General features: G+C 36.8%; 1 non-coding gene across 1 annotated transcript; it reads left to right on the forward strand.

Moving 5' to 3' along the window:
- Positions 1–12,071: 12,071 nt before the first annotated feature.
- LOC126010032 (small nucleolar RNA SNORA51) lies at positions 12,072–12,204 on the forward strand. Its single transcript, XR_007496173.1, has one exon. It is a non-coding gene; the product is annotated as a small nucleolar RNA SNORA51 (small nucleolar RNA).
- The last annotated feature ends 2,415 nt before the right edge of the window (positions 12,205–14,619 follow it).

Consider the following 14,619-nt stretch of genomic DNA (forward strand, 5'->3'; position numbering starts at 1 on the left):
CAAGCTTTCTACCCTGGCTGGACCTCCTAATCTTTGTCTCTGTTTTCTTTGGATATTATTACAATATTATCTCTTTTTTTTCTTATATTCCACATATAAGTGAGATTATTTTATGGTATCCCTTTCACTCTGGCTCATTTCACTCAGATATTCTGTATAGTAATTCTAGTAATTCTAGTAATGTTTTTGTTCACAAAACCAGAAGCTAATTTCCACTGCTTTCTGGCCAGGAATGCCTTGTGAAGATTTCCTAATGCTTACAAACTCAATCTAGTGCCAAGTGCTCTTATTCATATGTACCTGGATAGAAACAGAAAATTGGGTCACCTGTGTCTTGCAGCTACTTGGCTCTGGCATCAGGTTCATAGTTACTAGTATCTGACAACTGATATAGTATCCTAATTTAACTGACTTGGGCATTGATTTTGGAATGTAGTACATGTACCAAACATGACTGTTCAGAAACTGATCTCCATAACTATAGGGGTACTTTTGAATTTGGTCTTCTCAAAACCAATTGAAGAGCAGGAATCTATTCTCAGGTACTTTTTAGGTGCTTCTAAAAGATTAGCTCCCAGATACATTCTCAGGTATGGCTGTTCCCAACTCTGGTCTAAATGTATCTGTGTGCTACTTCACTTTCTATGCTGTGTACTGCCAGCTTCTAGTCATGTTGGATGCAGTCACAAAACTGAACCTTCTTAGATTCTCAGTACTGGGTGTTCTCTGATTTAGATTGTAGAATATGTCTGGTGTGCAGTGAAATCTTAAGTGTAGTGTCTTTCATGTTGGTGCTGTGGCTATAAAAGTATTGTTGGAGCAGGGCAGAGACTATGACTCTGTAGGGGCAGAGGTGTGACTACGGCCTTCTCTGCTGGGTAAAGCTGAGTCTTGATCACCACTGTAAAGTTCATCTCTGGAATAGCTATTTCCTGCTTAGGCCAGGTATGGCTGTACCTCTTGGTTCTAAGAAGTTCTGAGATTTTTCAATTTGTAAGAATCAATATTGTGAAATAAATACATAGTTTAATTTATTAATAAATAAATTCTGTGAAATAAATAATAAATAAATTCTGTGAAATAAATAAATTCTGTTAAAAATCTAGCTGTTCAGCCAAAGTTAGTCTGGTGCAAGTGTGTGTGTTGGAGTGGGGGGCAGATATAAGGTAAATCTGTGTGAACTCAAAAGGCAAGCTTGATGGGGCTGAACTCACATTGCAGCTCCATTGAACATGACTCACCTTTGTGATGTTGGCTCATTGCTCATGCCACAGATGCAGCTGCCTACAGTGTTCTATTACTGAAACTGAAGTCTGTTTATAACTTAGTGGGTGTTTTGTTGTTGTTGTTGTTGTCGTCACAAAAACTGTCTCAGGTACATTGGAGCTAAAAAAAAAAAAAAAAAAAAAAGGACAGAGCCAAGCCAAAAATTAACAACAATGGAATCTAGAGACCCAAATTCAAACCATCTAAACTTTAAATGGGCCTGTTATACTGGCAGTACTGGCAGACTGGGAGGCAAAAGGTGAAGGTATGGAATACACTCTGGGAATATTGGTTGGAGAAAGGTTGACACTGGTGGAGGGATTGATTTGATTCATTGTACATTTGAAACCCAACTATTAAGGACTAGATAAATCATAATGGTTCCAATAAAATAAAATAAAAACTTTTTAAAAAGACACCAATTTAAAAAATGGCGTCTCCAAAGAATATATATGAGTGACAAATGAAAAAGTGTTTATTATCACTAATTATTTGATAAAGTTGAATCAAAATAACAATAGTATATTGTCTCAATCATTGAGAATGGCATATGCACCAAGTCTGGAAAAAAACCTGTGAGGTTGTGATAAGAAAGGAATGTCGGGGAGTCTAGGAGGAGGAGGTTTGGCAGGCCCCCGCCATGCCGGAGGCCTGCTTGACCAGGCCTAGTGGGGGTGCGGGACTTGGGTAACACCAGCACCCCTCTACCGCCTTGCTCCAGATCTCCAGGGCTTCCCCGGGCCACATGCCTGGGCAAGCCGGTGAGTTGGGTCCCTTGGTGGAGCTTGAAGGTACCCTAGGCCTTCCCCCATCATCCATGCAGCTCCTTAGGGAGGGTCTGGGTGGGGCTCTGAACTTCTGGTCTCCCAGCTTCTTGAAGGATCTCTCCTTCCTGGGAGCCGGGAGTCTAGCAGGAGGAGATTTGGCTGGCACTGGTAATCTCTGTCCAGTCTACATTTTCAAAATCGCGCGGGGGCTATTGCCCCCGCGCGCACAAGAAACATTAATAGTACTCTCACAAGAAACATTAATAGTACTCACTATCATTGAATTATGTTTTTATGTATGCAGAATGTCCATTTTGTACTCTGCCCTTTTGCATACCCCTTCATAAGTTCATATTTCTCTTTAACTTCTTTAACTCCTATCATCATTACTCCTTTTTTACCCTTTCTAACTTAAGTACTGTAGAGTCCTAAGTCACAGACCAGAGTGGTGCCCTAGAGTTAACACCCACCCAACTATTTTAAAAGACATAAAAAGGACACATATCTTTTCAACATTTTATGGGTGTTTTCTTTGACGGCTATAACTTTTGCTGAATACTTTCTTATACAGTGATGATCCCCCCCCCCCCATGTTTTTTATCTTCGCTTTGTGAACTGCTCAATATGGAATTTGGTGTGAAAGAATCCCTCAGTTTAATACTTATGTTTGAACCAAGTCATGGGTCTTGTTGGAAATGTTCTTATGCCCCCATATATCTGATAGCACCATGTGGCTTTATATCTTGTTTGCGTAGGCACACTAACATGGGAAAATACTATACATACCAATAAGTTCTTATCTAATAGAAATGGGAACACACAAATCTTGTAGTGCAATGAGACCTTACACCCTGAACATTGACATAAAGACCTGGCACAGGCCTCAGAAGAATGGGCATTCTCCATTTACCCCTTGATCTACAGAAGACATTTACAAAACTTCCAAGGTTGTATATAACATCACCCGGAGGCATTCCTGTACCAGGGAAGACCCTACAGCTGCTCTGACATCGATCTACTCAAAAGAGACTTCCCTTAACACTGAGAAGACTTAGCAAGAACAATGACCTGCTTACTGGACAGGGCTTGCTGTATTGCCCCTTAATGGTGAGGTTTGTCTATAACATCACCTGGAAGCAATCCTCTACCACGGAAGACCCTACCACTGCTCAGACATCGTCCTGCTCAAAAGAGACTTCCCTTAACACTGAGAAGACTTAACAACAACAACCTGCTTACAGGACAGGGCTTCCTGCATTGCCCTTTCATGGTGAGGTGAAACGAGAAGGCACTCCACATCATGACATCAATGTAGGACATGCAGATTCCAGAATCTTTAATACAGAAACATGATACCAACAACAGAGACTGTGAGATAAGTGTGTTGGCGCTATGGACAATGTCTTGGATTTAACTTGCCTGAGACCTAGAGCTGGTCTTATGCCAGGAAACTTCAGGGGTAGGATCTCTTTGTATTTAGGCCAAGGTTATTCCTTTCCATGCCTCTCATATTTTGGTGGGCCTATGCAAACAACAATTGCCACTCTAACACCATTTTTACTGTGCTCCTTTGACTCTAAAACGCACCCACTTAAAATTTGAGGTTAACTTAAGATAATATGCATGTACATGGAAATGTAAAAAATACTATGCCTCTAATGTTTAAGGAGTTACGTAAGTTTGATGGCTTTAGATTGCCTTGTGTGCTGTTAAGAAATATCATAATGTGCTACAATCTGGGAACTTGAGGGACAAAGTAATCGCACATGGATTCTGTTTTATTTATCTTAACTTTCTTTGGCTGAAAGTTCAAAGTTAAGATATCAGCAAGGGGACTTCTTCTGATAATTATGTTATGGGTGATTGTCCTTCCACTGTAATTTTACCTTATCCTCTTTCTTTGCATCTTTTGTTCTCATAATTCAAAATAAAAAAATTATAAAAAGTAAAAAAAATCATAGAATTCAAATATAAATTTTAATATTTTAACTTATTAAATATGTTTTATTATTTTACATTGAATCTGTGAAATAATGAATAGTGAGAAAATTGTCCCTGTCAGATTGATGGATGTACAATTTTAGGTTATTATTATATACTTGATATAATTAGTTGATTTTTGAAAAGAAATGCCTTCACTGAATTCCATAGCAGAAAATATCTACAAGAAATAACTTTGTGGTATACACTATTGTAGCTTATTAAAATGTGTTTTTTGGAATGTATTCAACATATTCCTGAGTTTGGTTTTTAAAGTTTAATGGGATAAATCATTTTTAGTAAAAATTGAATGTAAAGGATTACAAATACTAAAACACATTATAATTACAATAATATAAAACATATACCAACTATATATAAGATAGTAGATCATTTATTTCATAATATTTTATTAGACAATTAAGTAGATAATTTATAATTTAGGTAATACTTATATATCTATTTTACTTATAATATGTATTAATATGTATGATATAATATGCATAATATTAATTTAAATATGTATTAATTTAGAAGGTAATAAGGTAATGCATTTTCAATCTGACATATTTGAAATTTAACTTTTATTACTCAGTTCTGAACAATTCCAATTTATGTATTTGTGTATTTTATTTTTTAAGGATTAACAGTAAAGTGGCATGATTCCATGATAATATATTTGTAGGGGAGCAGTGGTAGATCATTGAATAAAAATGGGAGAATAGTGTAAGGACAAATAAAAAAAAAGAAAAAAAAAAGAAAGGACTGTCATCTAGTTCCACCTAAATAGAAAAGAATTAGGGTAAGTAATACCTCCCATATCCCTTTCCCCAAGTATTGCTTTAGCTATTCGTGGTTGTTTATTGTTCCAAATAAATTTTAGAAGTGTTTGATTCACTTCTTTGAAAAATGTCATGGGTATCTTTAGAGGGATCGCACTAAATCTGTACAAAGTTTTGGGGAGGATTGTCATTTTAATAATATTAATCCTGCCAATCCAAGAGCAGTGTATAGATTTTCATTTCCGTGTGTCTTCTCTTATTTCTTGTAGCAAGGTTTTATAGTTTTCTTTGTATAGGTCCTTCACATCTTTAGTCAAGTAGACTCCAAGGTATTTGAGTTTATGTGAGACTAATGTGAATGGGGTTGGTTTCTTAATATTTATTTCTTCCCTATCATTATTGGTGTATAAAAAGGCCATTGTGTGTTAATTTTATAGCCTGCTACATTGCTACTTTAAACTGTATTACAAAGCAATAATTATTAAAACAGCATGGATTTGGAATAAAGACAGACCCTCAGATTAGTGGAACAGGCTTGAGTACTCAAAGAATATTCCCCAGATATGCTGTCACCTAATTTTTGATAAAGGTGCAAAAAATTCTAAATGGAACAGGGAAGGCCTCTTCAATAAGTGGTGTTGGCATAACTAGCTAGCCACTTGTAAAAAAGAAAACTTAGACCTCCAGTTAACATCATGTACAAAGGTAAAATCCAAATGTATTGAAGACCTTGATATCAGACTGAAACCATAAAGTGTATAGAACAACATGTAGGTCAAACACTCCATAACATTGAGACTAAAAGTATCTTTAAAGAGGAAACTGTACTCTCCAAACAAATGAAAGAAGAAATGAATAAATGGGACTATATTAAGCTGAGAAGCTTTTCCACCTCAAAGGAAATAGTGCCCAGAATACAAGAGCCACCCACTGAGTGGGAGAAACTATTCACCCAATACCCATCAGATAAGGGGTTAATATCCAAAATATACAAGGCACTGACAACTTTACAAGAAAAAAAAAATCTAACCCCATCAATAAATGGGGAGAAGAAATGAACAGACACTTTGACAAAAAAGAAATACAAATGACTAAAAGGCACATGAAAAAAATGTTCCACATCACTAATTATCAGGGAGATGCAAATCAAAACAACTATGAGGTATCATCTCACACCACAGAGACTGGAACATACCAGAAAGAATGAGAACGAGAAGTGCTGGCGGGGATGTGGAGAGTAAGGAACTCTTATTAAATGCTGGTGGGTAGTAGTTCCTCTTGAAAGGTTTGAAAGAATTCATTAGTAAATCCATCTGGGCCTGGGCTTTTGTTTTTGGGCAGACATTTGATTACTTTCTTAATTTCCTCAATAGTAATGGGTGTGTTTAGATATGCTACATCCTCTTCATTCAATCGTGGAACATTATAAGATTCCAAAAATTTATCCATTTCTTCCAGGTTTTCATTTTTAGTGGCATAGAGTTTCTCAAAGTAGTTTCTGATTACCCTTTGAATCTCTACCATATCAGTAGTGATCTCTCCTTTTTCATTCCTAATACGAGTTATCAAGTTTCTCTCTCTTTCTTTCTTTGTTAGTTTTGCCAGTGGTCTATCAATCTTGTTTATTTTTTCAAAGAACCAACTTCTGCTTTCGTTGATCTTTTGGATGGTTTTTCTAGTTTCCACTTCATTGATTTCTGCTCTCAGCTTTGTTATTTCCTTCTGCCTCCCTATTTTTGGATCCTTTTGTTGAGCACTTTCTAATTCTATGAGCTGCGTCATTAAGCTATTCAGGTATGCCCCTTCTTCTTTCCTGATGTGTGCTTGCAAAGCTATAAATTTTCCTCTCAGTACTGCTTTTGCTGTGTCCCATAGGTTCTGATAAATTGTGTCTCCATTGTCATTTGTTTTCAGGAAGGTTTTGATTTCCTCTTTGATTTCATCTCGGACCCACTGATTATTCAGTATGAGGCTATTTAACTTCCAGGTGTTAAAATTTTTCTTCTGTGTCCCTTTGTAGTTTATATATAATTTCAGGGCTTTGTGGTCAGCAAAGGCAGCCTGCAAAATTTCTATCCTCTTGATATTATGGAGATATGTTTTGTGTGCTAACATGTAGTCTATCCTAGAGAATGTCCCATGTACATTAGAGAAAAATGTGTATCCAGGCTTCTGGGGGTGGAGTGTCCTGTATATATCTACTAGGCCTCTTACTTCCATTTCTCTCCTCAGGTCTAGTATATTCTTGTTGGGTTTCAGTCTGGTTGACCTGTCTAGTGTTGACAATGCCGTGTTGAGGTCTCCCACAATTATTGTGTTGTTATTGATATTATTTTTCAGATCTGTCAACAGTTGCTTTAAATATTTTGCTGGCCCCTCATTCGGTGCATATATGTTTAGGAGGGTGATTTCTTCCTGCTGTACATATCCCTTGATTAATACAAAATGTCCATCTTTGTCCCTTACTACTTTCCTAAGTATAAAGTTTGCATCATCTGATATTAATATGGCCACTCCTGCTTTTTTTTGGGTGTTGTTTGCTTGGATGATTTTCCTCCAGCCTTTTATTTTGAGTCTATGTTTGTTCTGACTATTCAGGTGCGTTTCTTGTAGGCAGCAGAAGGTTGGATTGAGTTTTTTGATCCATTTAGCCACTCTGTGTCTCTTAACTGGTGCATTTAGTCCATTGACATTGAGAGAAAGAATTGTCCTGGGAGTTAGTGCCATCTTTATATTAAAGTTTGGTGTGTTTGTTGGTAAGCCTTGTCTTAAAGTATGCCGTTCAGTTTTTCTTTTAAGAATGGTTTTGAGTCTGTGAAGTTTTTGAGCTGTTGTTTGTCTGTGAAACTATGTATTGTTCCTTCAAACCTAAAAGTGAGTTTTGCTGGGTACAGTATTCTAGGCGAAGCATTTATTTCATTGAGTTTTGTCACTATGTCCCACCACTGCCTTCTGGCCTTGAGTGTTTCTGGTGACAGGTCTGCAGTAAATCTCAAGGATGTTCCCTTAAATGTAATTTCTCTTTTCGATCTTGCTGCTTTCAGAATTCTGTCTCTATCTATGGGATTCGTCATTGTGACTAGAATGTGTCTTGGGGTGTTTTTTCTGGGGTCTCTTTTAGTTGGCACTCTTCGGGCATGCAGGATTTGATCACATGTATTCATTATCTCTGGTAGTTTCTCTTTAATGATGTTCTTGACTGTTGATTCTTCCCGGAGATTTTCTTCCTGAGTCTCTGGGACTCCCATGATTCTTAGGTTGTTTCTGTTGAGCTTATCATAGACTTCTATTTTCATCTGTTCCCATTCTTTGAGTAATTTTTCCATTGTTTGATCATTTGCTTTGAGGCTTTTTTCCAATTTCTTCTGCTGTATGTAATTGTTATGTATCTCATCTTCCAGTGTACTGATTCTATCCTCAGCTGCTGTTAACCTGTGGGAAATCTCAAACATGTTTTTCTTCAATTCATCTACTGAGTTTCTCAGACCTGTTATTTGATCTGAAATTTCCGTTTGGAGTTTTCTCATTTCTATCTTCATATTCTCCTGATTCTTTTTAGTTTTCTCTTCTATACTTTGTTTGAGTTCTTTGAACATGTTCCATATTGCAACTCTAAACTCCTTATCTGAGAGACTGACTAGGTGGTTGATCATGTTCAAGTCATCAGAGTTGCCATCTTCATTCTCTATGTCTGGCACTGGCCCATGTTGTTTCCCCATTGTCACACTAGTACTGCGTGTTTTTCTACGTGTTGTGATTGTATTCATTGGCTAAATGCTGTGCACCGTCGCGAAGGGGACTACCAATCCTGGCAAGACTCTTTCATGAAATTGAAAAAACAGGAAAACTTCCAAATAGCTTTTATGAAGCCAACATTACCTTGATACCTAAACCAGACAGAGATGCTACGAAAAAAGAAAATTACAGACCAATATCGCTGATGAATGCAGATGCAAAGATCTTCAACAAAATCCTGGCAAATAGGATTCAATGCCTCATTAAGAAGATCATCCACTACGATCAAGTAGGTTTCATTCCAGGAATGCAAGGCTGGTTTAACATCCGTAAATCTATCAACATAATACACAACATCAACAGCAAGAAAAATAAAAATCACATGATCATATCAATCGACGCAGAGAAAGCATTTGACAAGGTCCAACACCCATTCTTGATCAAAACTCTCAGCAAGATGGGAATGGAGGGAACCTTTCTCAATATAGTTAAGGCCATCTACCACAAGCCAGAGGCAAATATTGTCCTCAATGGAGAAAAACTGAAAGCCTTTCCTCTAAATTCTGGCTTAAGACAAGGCTGTCCTCTCTCACCACTCCTATTCAACATAGCACTGGAAGTACTCGCTATAGCGATTAGGCAAGAAAAGGATATCAAGGGAATCCAGATAGGAAAGGAAGAAGTCAAGCTCTCACTGTTTGCAGATGACATGATACTCTACTTAGAAAACCCCAAAGACTCTATCAAAAAGCTTCTAGAAACAATAGACTCATATAGCAAGGTGGCAGGCTACAAAATTAACACACAAAAATCAATGGCCTTCCTATACACCAATACTAATAAGGAAGAAATGGACATTAAGAAAACAACTCCATTCACTATAGTGTCACACAAACTCAAATATCTTGGAATCAACTTGACTAAAAATGTGAAGGACCTATACAAGGAAAACTATAAAACTCTGCTCCAAGAAATAAGAGAGGACACGCGGAAATGGAAGCATATACCCTGCTCATGGATTGGCAGGATTAACATCATTAAAATGGCAATACTCCCCAAAGCACTGTACAGATTTAATGCGATCCCCCTAAAGATACCCATGACATTCTTCAAAGAAGTGGACCAGGCACTTTTGAAATTTATTTGGAACAATAAACACCCTCGAATAGCTAAAGCAATCATTGGGAAAAAGAATATGGGAGGAATTACTTTCCCCAACTTTAAACTTTACTACAAAGCAATAGTTATCAAAACAGCATGGTATTGGAATAAAGACAGGCCCTCAGATCAGTGGAATAAGCTTGAATACTCAGAGAATGTTCCCCAGACATACAATCATCTAATTTTTGATAAAGGAGCAAAAAATCCTAAATGGAACAAAGAAAGCCTCTTCAACAAGTGGTGTTGGCAAAACTGGGTAGCCACTTGCAAAAAATTGAACTTAGACCCCCAGCTAACATCATGTACAAAGGTAAAATCCAAATGGATTAAAGACCTCGATATCAGCCCCAAAACCATAAGATATATAGAACAATACGTAGGTAAAACACTCCAGAACATTGAGGCTAAAGGCATCTTCAAGGAAGAAACTGCACTCTCCAAGCAAGTGAAAGCAGAAATTAACAGATGGGAATATATTAAGCTGAGAAGCTTCTGCACCTCAAAGGAAATAGTGCCCAAGATACAAGAGCCACCCACTGAGTGGGAGAAACTATTCACCCAATACCCATCAGATAAGGGGCTAATCTCCAAAATATACAAGGCACTGACAGAACTTTACAAGAAAAAAACATCTAATCCCATCAAAAAATGGGGAGAAGAAATGAACAGACACTTTGACAAAGAAGAAATACAGATGGCCAAAAGACACATGAAAAAGTGCTCCACATCACTAATCATCAGGGAGATGCAAATCAAAACAACGATGAGATACCACTTCACACCACAGAGAATGGCACACATCACAAAGAATGAGAATAAACAGTGTTGGCGGGGATGTGGGGAGAAAGGAACTCTTATCCACTGCTGGTGGGAATGCCGTCTAGTTCAACCTTTATGGAAAGCGATATGGAGATTCCTCCAAAAACTGGAAATCGAGCTCCCATACGATCCAGCTATACCACTCCTAGGAATATACCCTAGGAACACAAAAATACAATACAAAAACCCCTTCCTTACACCTATATTTATTGCAGCACTATTTACCATAGCAAGACTCTGGAAACAACCAAGATGCCCTTCAACAGACGAATGGCTAAAGAAACTGTGGTACATATACACAATGGAATATTATGCAGCTGTCAGGAGAGATGAAATCATGAAATTTTCCTATACATGGATGTACACGGAATCTATTATGCTGAGTGAAATAAGTCAGAGAGAGAGAGAAAAACGCAGAATGGTCTCACACATTTATGGGTTTTAAGAAAAATGAAAGACATTCTTGCAATAATAACTTTCAGACACAAAAGAGAAAAGAGCTGGAAGTTCCAGCTCACCTCAGGAAGCTCATCACAAAGAGTGATGAGTTTAGTTGGATAAATAACTACATTTTGAACTGTCCTAATAATGAGAATGTATGAGGGAAATTGAGAACCTGTTTAGAGTACAGGCGGAGGTCGGGTGGGGAGGAGGGAGACTTGGGACATTGGTGATGGGAATGTTGCACTGGTGATGGGTGGTGTAAAAAAAAAAAAAGAAAAAAAAAGAAAAAAAAATGCTGGTGGGAATGCTGTCTGGTCCAACCTTTGTGGAAAGCGTTATGGAGATTTCTCCAAAAGCTGGAAGTTGAGCTCCCATACTATCCAGCTATACCACTTCTAGGGATATATCCTAGGAACACAAAAATATAATACAAAAATCCCTTTCTCACACCTATATTCATAGCAGAGTTATTTACAATAGCCAGACTCTGGAAACAGCCTAGATGCCCCTCAATAGATGAATGGTTAAAGAAACTATGGTACATATACACAATGGAATATTATGCAGCCATCAGAAGAGATGAAGTCATGAAATTTTCCTATACATGAATGTATATGGAATCTATTATGCTGAGTGAAATAAGACAGAGGGAGAGAGATAAACACAGAATGGTCTCCCTCATCTATGGGTTTTGAGAAAAATGAAAAACATTTATGTAATGATTTTCAGAGACAAAATAGAGGAGGACTGGAGAGTACAGCTACTGACATGAAGCTCACCACAGGGATTGTTTAGTGCAGTCACTGAAATACTTACACTGAGAACTATCATAACAAAATGTGACTAAAAGAGGGAAGTAGAAAGCCTGTCTTGAGTACAGGCTGGTGTGGGATGGGGAGAAAGGACACTTGGGATATTAGTCATGGGAATGTTGCACTGGTGAAGGATTTATATATATATATATATATATATATATATATATATATATATATATATATATATATATATATATATATATTTTATTTAAGTAACATGATCAGTGTAACATTACTCCCTCCCCCCTTCCTATATATATATTTATATATTTAAAAAATAAAAAAATGGAAAGAAAAGATAAGGCCTCCCAATTCTTACCACAGGCTGTGTTCTTTACACTGACTGTATAGAAAGAGGAGGTACAGTAAATGCACCCCATATACACCTCAACACAGGCCCTTTGCCTGGTCTGTATTGTGAATTGGGGGACAAATAAATAAATAAATAAATAAATAGAAAAGAATATAAAGATTCATGAAAAGTTGAAAATAGCATTTTCATATGACTCAAAAATATCACTTCTTGGTATCTACTCTTAAAACTGAAAGGACAAATTCACACCAATGTTTATTGAAGCACTTAATACAATAACCAAGATACCAAAATAGCTCATAACTTTAGATAATTGAATCAAGAATTTGTGCTCTGTATTCTCAGTGAAATACTATGCAGCTTTAACAAAAGATAAAATAATAAAATTTGCTGCTACATAGATGGAAGTAGAGGATACAGTACAGTTAGGGAAAAAAAAGAAAGAAGAGGTATAAAGAGAGAATGATCTCTCTCAGATATGAGACTTCAAAATTCACAGTAACAGAGTAACAAATAGCTAAAGACAACTGTACTAGAGAGCATGTCTAGAGATTTGCATTTACTTCCCAGGGTTGGAGGAAGAGCATGGATGAGTGGAGCTTTGGTGATATTGGTGGAAGAAAAATAGTCACTCCATGGGCTGTGGTGTTGAAACCATGTGTGCGTAAAAGTACCATTAACATTAATAAATAAATAAAAATAAAAAGCATGCAATTAAAAAACAGCAACAAAATTACTTTGTAAATTCATTGTATATAGCTTGCTCGCACCCTAGCTTGACATTTTCTGTTAAGTTCCAGACTTGAAGAACCTTTGTACTTTCAGTATTCTCCCACTCACACTGGAGAAGTCTTCTTTAACTCCTCAGACAAGTCCATAGAATTGAGTATCCCTGAAACAATGTGGTATTTGAGATAATATCACCAGAACATTTTTTTTGGTGAGTGTGGACACACTTGCTCCCAACTTCTAGTAATTCTGGAAACCCTGGCATCTGAAAACACACCATAAAAGTCACAGTTTCATCAATAGAGCTTGGAATTCCTGGACTCTATTTTTCTTTAATACTTTCATTTCTGTAGAAACACATCAAGTTAGACACCAATGTGCATCTAAATACACCTAATATTCAACAATAAATGCAGTAACAGAATGGTCAACTAGGAATAAATGCTTTTAGTAAAATTTTATAATTACTAAAGAAGGTTTAGTACATTCTGACAATTAATTTTCTCATTGGAAGATACAATAATTTTCACAAATTTTCTTAATTATCCTAACTCTATTTTCACAAATGTTCTTAATTCTATACTAATTTTCTTTTATTTCTTCTTTTATTCTTTTTTAAAAATTTAGCTCCCACTTAACTAGAAACAAAGGTGTTTTGACCATTTATGTTAACTATGCGATACATGTTTTTTTTAAATAAAGTAAAGTAAATTTTAACAAAGTCCCTAAAATAATTGTACAATTTATAGTCTTGACTACTTATGAGAGTTTTCTTTGTCCAATTTCTGTCAAAAAATGCCCTTGACTAGATGAATCTGTTCTTTGCCTTCTGGAGCACAGAACTATTTTTGTGAAATGGCAGGACCTTGTAAATTTTTCTGACTGTTCATTTGTTTGTTACTTTTGTTCTTATTACTTTTGCTCTTTTTTAGAAGAGGTGAAATCTCTCATATTGAGTTTATATTACCTTGTATTTACAGAAGATTTTTGCAAGTATTATTTTTAAGACAATTCTAAATGATGTTATCTGCAACTTTTTTTTATATCAGTATCAAAATACATTTATTTCAATGGCTTCTTTTGTGACTGACATGTTCCAAGCCCACCAAATAAAGCTTTTCACCCACATATTTAATTTAATCTTCAAAATATTCTTTTATTTTTTGAGAAAATAAGTAATTTGCCCAATGACACATAGGCAGTGGTGGACTGTTGCAAGTCAGCCCCTGATGAGGTAGACTGATGGAGGGATGGAGGATGAGGCCTTTCTCCTCCAGCTCGGACCAAGCGTCTGTTACCCTGTTCAGCCGGCGGTTCTGAGGTGAATGCGGCGGGAAGAAAGTCAACAGGCAGTCAGGCTTCCGAGGAAAACAGCTCTTTATTTCGTGAAGAGGCCGAAGCCAAAAGGCCTAAGAATAGCCCCTCGCCTTCCACAGACCCTTGCTTTTATGCCTCAGAATCAGGTACCACCCAATGGTGGGATCAGGTAACACCCAATGGAGGGAGCAGAATCAGGTACCACCCTAGGGTGGGAGTAGAATGCCAGGTCACACCCTAGGGTAGGACACAATCACTGATCAGGGTAGGGTCAGTAACATAATAATCCCACTAAAATGTTTACATACACAACAGTGGACTACACTTACCAATTTAGGCCTATCTAATATAATATAATTCCTTAATCATCTCATGAAATTTTCATCAGTAGAAAATCATATGCTTTCTTATGGTGTGCTATCTGTAAGGCCTGGGATATTTGGATTCAAGTGATTCTGAATCCAAGAGCTGAAGCTCAGTTTTAAAAACTT

Source organism: Suncus etruscus, chromosome 5 (genome assembly GCF_024139225.1).
Source record: "Suncus etruscus isolate mSunEtr1 chromosome 5, mSunEtr1.pri.cur, whole genome shotgun sequence".
Classification (NCBI taxonomy): domain Eukaryota; kingdom Metazoa; phylum Chordata; class Mammalia; order Eulipotyphla; family Soricidae; genus Suncus; species Suncus etruscus.